We start from the raw sequence: 5,364 nt of genomic DNA on the forward strand, positions 1-5,364 counted from the left end.
ATATATAATTTACCATTTATTAAAGACAAGCAATTCTGGATAGCAATGAAGTGATATGCAAGTTTATTTTTACATTACATGTTGAGTCTTGGCTGACTATTAGTTACTATAGTTACTATAGAACAAAGAACGTTTCAGGCTTTCCCAGAGCCGATCAATATTTTCATTCTGTAACTGTTAATTCTAGCACCACCTCACATAAATATGTAGTAAAAAATGGTAAAAATATGTCTAGTGATATTTTGGATGTGTTGGAAATTCTGTTCTAATCTGAAGTCAAAATTCACGTAACACTATTCTATGAAACTTAAGTTAGCAACTCAAACAAATTTTAAAATCAAGCATTCTAGCACAATATAATGCAACGATATTTAATTTGATACTTACATGCTGAGGCATGATGATAGGAAAATATTAAAAGTCTGTATTTTCTGTAATCAAGCTAGTATATTTTTTTTAGAAGCAGAAAACTGTGTTCAGTAAACACACTGCAGTTCATAACATACAGTAGTCTCAAATCTGAGCTGTGGTGTCTGTCTTAGGCAGTGTTTGGTTACGTACAATTAGATGCATGCCTTGTGTGTTTCGAACCAAGACTTATGAAATCACAAAGAACACAGGCTAATGCTGTGAAAAACACCTCAGGTTCTCAATGACACCTTTGCCTCTTGCCAAGGATTTTTATAACCTTCACGTTGAGTTAAGCTAATTTCTGTGGGGGTCATAATTCACAGTTTGAGAAACTACGTTATAGACTCTAAGGGGCAGATGTAAGGGTCCTCTTGAGGAACTGTCTGCCTTGCCAACTCTTCATTTTCCTTCACTCATAAAGCTCACCTTTGGTTTGATTTTGATTTTTTTGTTGTTGTTTTGGTCTTTTTTTTTTGAGACAAGGTCTCCCTCTAGCCCCAGCTGGCTTTCACTTGCTATGTAGACCAGGTTGGTCTCTACCTGTCTCTAAAGGCATGTTCCACCACACCTGATCACCTTTGGTTTGATTTTAAAGATAAAAATTAAATAAACCCAGCCAAGGTTTAGAAACTGCAGCCATGTTTTAGGCAGGTTCCCATATTTCTTTTGGACATAAGAGAAGACATCTTAAAAATCTTATCGAAGCCTGGCATGTAGGCATATTCCTTTAATCCAGCACTCAGGAGGCAGAGGCAGGCAGATCTCTGTGAGTCTAGTGAGTTCCAGGCCAATTGGGGCTGGAGAAAACCCAGACTCAAAAAACCACAGGAAGGAAAGAAGGAAGGAAGGAAGGAAGGAAGGAAGGAAGGAAGGAAGGAAGGAAGGAAGGAAGGACACAAACATAAAATGTTACTGATTTGATTGAGATGAGAGTCTTCCCAGACTCAAAAAACCACAGGAAGGAAGGAAGGAAGGAAGGAAGGAAGGAAGGAAGGAAGGAAGGAAACATAAAATGTTACTGACTGATTTGATTGAGATGAGAGTCTTCCCACATTGCCCAGGCATGTCTTGAATGGGCTCAGCTGAGCTGCCCACCTCAGTCCCTGGGTACCTGAGCCTGGAGGTCTACTCTACAATACGTAAGAAGCAACAGATTGTAGTTTTGAATACTTACTATAAAGAGGCTGTCAGTTTTTTCTAATTTTGACTATTTTTTTCTTCCCCAATTCTCTTTTGCTTAAATTTGAACCATGAAGAAATTAGAAAAAGAATACATGGCAGTAGGGAAACCAAAGCATTTATTACTTTAAAAAATGTTATGTTAAAAATACTTATCTTCTTTTATTTATTTATATATATGTGCCTGTGTGTGTACCCATGCCCATGAGCCTTCAGTCTAGTAGTGGGCATCAGATTTCTCTGAGCTGGAGTTATAGGCATAACTAGGATCCAAACTCTGGCACTCAGGATTAAGCAGCAAGCTATCATAACCATCGTACTATCTGCCCAGCCCTTTTATTTTTAAATCATTCTCTTTCTCTTTGTCTCTCTCTCTCTCCTTAAACTTAGCAGGCCATGTAGTCACTGCTTGTTTTTTGCCCTGTGGGGAACATAACCTTTCCACTTAGAACGCAAGAATTAAGGCTTAATGAAGTTCTTTTGTGATTTCAATTAAATTTTATAACTTTAAAGAAAACTCTACTTAGAGTTTGATGTTTGAAAACAACATATGGTTTGCAAGTCAAGCTCTTAATTTCAAATCAATTTAATTCTTTCGAGGAGAATTACAGAAACAAATCATTTTTTCTTAACATGATGTCACAAAATGAATTATTTTTCTTAACATGATGTCGCCAACAATAACAAACCTTGTTTTACTGGAATTAAAAAAGGATTAGTTCAGTTCCTGGTCCTTGTTCTTATGGAGGTGACAGTCTGTTTGAGAACAGAAACTTAGTAGCTTTTAGGACCTCCTGTTGCTAACCTGTGAAACACTGAGGTTTCTTATATAGAATTTCCAATTCACTAGCTCATTATTTTGATATGTTAATCCAGGACTTGCTTTTAGGACCTTAAAAGTTCTTTTCTGAGAAATTTTCAGTTCTCCAAGCATATTTTCAAGGGCAGAGTTGTTTGCTGTAAAGCTCCTTTCTGTAAGAATATTCTAAACAATAACTGGGATGTACTTAGAAAATTATTTGTTTATAGGAGATTAAAATTCATCTGAGCTTTCTGTATTTTATCTGGCAGGCTTACTCATGCACCTGCTGCTTATGAGAAATTAAATGCCACTAACAGTGGAATTCCTTATAGAGTGAGGTTGCCCTGTCAGTGTATTAGGAAAGGACCTCATATTGATGAAGGTCCTGTGGGTTGTTTCCAAATGAATACTTACTCCAACTACTGGCACCCTTTACTTTTCCGCAAGCACCAGCAATGGGAGCACTGGAGTGGAGGCAGCAAGACCCTTCATCTGATGATACCTACGACTTTATCTCTGGTATTCTTAGCTCTTAGGTCAATGGCCTTAATGAAGACCTACATTCTTTTTTTATTTCATTTTATTTTACTTTTTAAAATTATTTATTTAATAACCACATACTTAGAAGCATTTCATTATAGCAGCATTGACATATTCAATAACAATTTCCAGAGCTAAGATGCATCTCTTCCAAAACTGGCTATAAATTTTTAAGTTCACAGTTGAATTATTACACTTTTACAATATTGTACTCAGTATAAACCCTATAACATATAAAATTAATTGAGATTTTAACCTTTAAAAAGATCTCCATTTCATTATTAAAATACAGTTTTCTTACAGAAAGACTCATTGGTTTTGCTAATAACACTTAGATGTTGGCACATGCATCTCTAATCTATATCTGATTATTACTAGCCAAAATTGTTTGCACTTGGATCCTTGGCGCCTGTGTATGTCTATAAAGTCATTGAGTAGATTTCAGTGGTAATGTTTATCACCTCTACTAATTAGCATGATGTAAATTTCCATGCTTCCTCCTAAAATATAATACATTTAAAAATTTTTATTGATTTTTTTTATGGTGTGTGTATATCACACAGAACATCCCAAACCATCTTATTCAAATAGAATGTTGAACTCAGTATAAGCCCTGTAAGACATTAAATTGAATGAGTTTTTAACCTTTAAAAAAGGTCTCCATTTCATTTTACAATATAATGTTCCTTGCAGAAAGACTCATTGTTTTTGCTACTAACACTGAGATGTTAGTGCATGAATCTCTAATCTATATGTATCTGATTATTAATCGGTTGCACTTGGATCCTTGGCGCCTCTGTATGTCTATGAAGTCATTGGGTAGATTTCAATGCTAATGTTTATCACCTCTACTAATTAGCATGATGTAAATTCCCATGCTTCCTCCTCAAATATAATACATTTTTTTAATTTGTTTAATTTTAAATTGATTTTGTGTGTGTGTGTGTGTATGTGTGTGTGTGTGTATCACACAGAACATCCCAAACCATCTTATTCAACTATATACCCACTTCCCAGGTGGCACCCTCCCATAGCCTCCCTCCCCCTACTAGAACCCTTATACTCTGATATCCCGGTTACTGTCTGGTGTGTTGTTGGCACCGCAGCCATTCCCCACTAATTGCCCTTCTGGTGGATCTACTCAGCCTATCTAGAGACCTTTGTTTTAGGAGGGTCAGCTATTCCTTATCTAGCCGTAATCAGTTGTTGTCCTGGTTTGTTTCTTCATTGCTGTGACAAAACACTCTGACCACTACCAACTTGGGGGAGGAAAGGGTTAATTTATCTTATATCTTCCAGGTCACAGTTCATCAGAGAGCCCAAGCTAGGAACTCAGGGCAGGAACCTGGAGGCAGGAGCTGGAACACAGGCCATGGAGGAACACTGCTTACTGGCTTGCTCCCCTGGCACCTGCTCAGCCTGCTTTTTTTATACAACACAGTCCCACCTGCCCAGGGGTGGCACCACCCACACTGGGCTGGGCCCTCCCACATCACTCATCAAGAAGATGCCCCTCAGACATGGCCACAGACCAGTCCAATAGACACAATTCCCCAATTGAGGCTCCCTCAACCCAGGTGTTTTAGGAAGATCAGCTCTAGCAGCTGATCTAGCAGCACAGTTGCCAACCGTCCTTTAGATAAGATTGGGGTCTGTTGTTCATTTTCCCTGTTCTATGCTGGGTTACTATCTGGGAGTCCCTTTGGCCACCCTGACCAACAACTCAAAAGAAGGTTTCTCCTATCTGGCATTGTTGCTTGTTATGTAGCATTTAGCTATGCATATGGATTCTGAAGAAATTATATTGGCCTCTTTAATCTTTGGTTATACTTTCCTTGTGGGTGTTTAAGACCATACAGTTGGCCCAGATAAACCAATTTACTTTTACTCTTAAGGTCATTTGAGTATCTGTTCCTCAGGGGTCCATGGGCTTGGGAGGAGCCCCTCACTCCTTTCTTTTACCAGTTCCACCTACGTGAAGATAAGTCTAAGGTCCAGCTTGACTATGGTTGACTTCGCTTGGAAGCATAGAGGAAATGATTCCTGTGTTGACCCTCCTCTTTGTAGACTGGACACTGGTTCAAGTCCATCTGGTGGGGGTCTCCTTAGCCTCGTTGATCAAGAGGACAGGTGACCCACCACAATTACAGGACATTTTGAGAGGTGCTCGTAGTCCCCTGGAACTAGTCGACCTAGGAGGGCAAGAAGCAAAAACTGTCCTTTATGTCCCTCTGACCAAATATTATAGGCCTCAAAGTATGTCTGTTAAACATCCAAGAAGGTTAGTTCCACCAGTCTGGTACTTTTAATTACTGTGTGTCATGTAGATAAATCTTGGGCAAAGATCAATTGTTCTCAGCTAAACCTTACCTAGACATATATTTCTTGATCTGCTATGTATAATTTATCAGTAGGTACAGATCCTCAAATGG

General features: G+C 38.4%; 1 protein-coding gene across 2 annotated transcripts in view; it reads left to right on the plus strand.

The window, feature by feature from the left end:
• Tmtc2 (transmembrane O-mannosyltransferase targeting cadherins 2) overlaps positions 1-5,364 on the plus strand; it is a 507,640-nt gene that overhangs the window by 194,471 nt on the left and 307,805 nt on the right. The window lies entirely within an intron of this gene.

Source organism: Nannospalax galili, unplaced genomic scaffold (assembly GCF_000622305.1).
Source record: "Nannospalax galili isolate Female #2095 unplaced genomic scaffold, S.galili_v1.0 scaffold390, whole genome shotgun sequence".
In the NCBI taxonomy this organism is placed as follows: Eukaryota; Metazoa; Chordata; class Mammalia; order Rodentia; family Spalacidae; genus Nannospalax; species Nannospalax galili.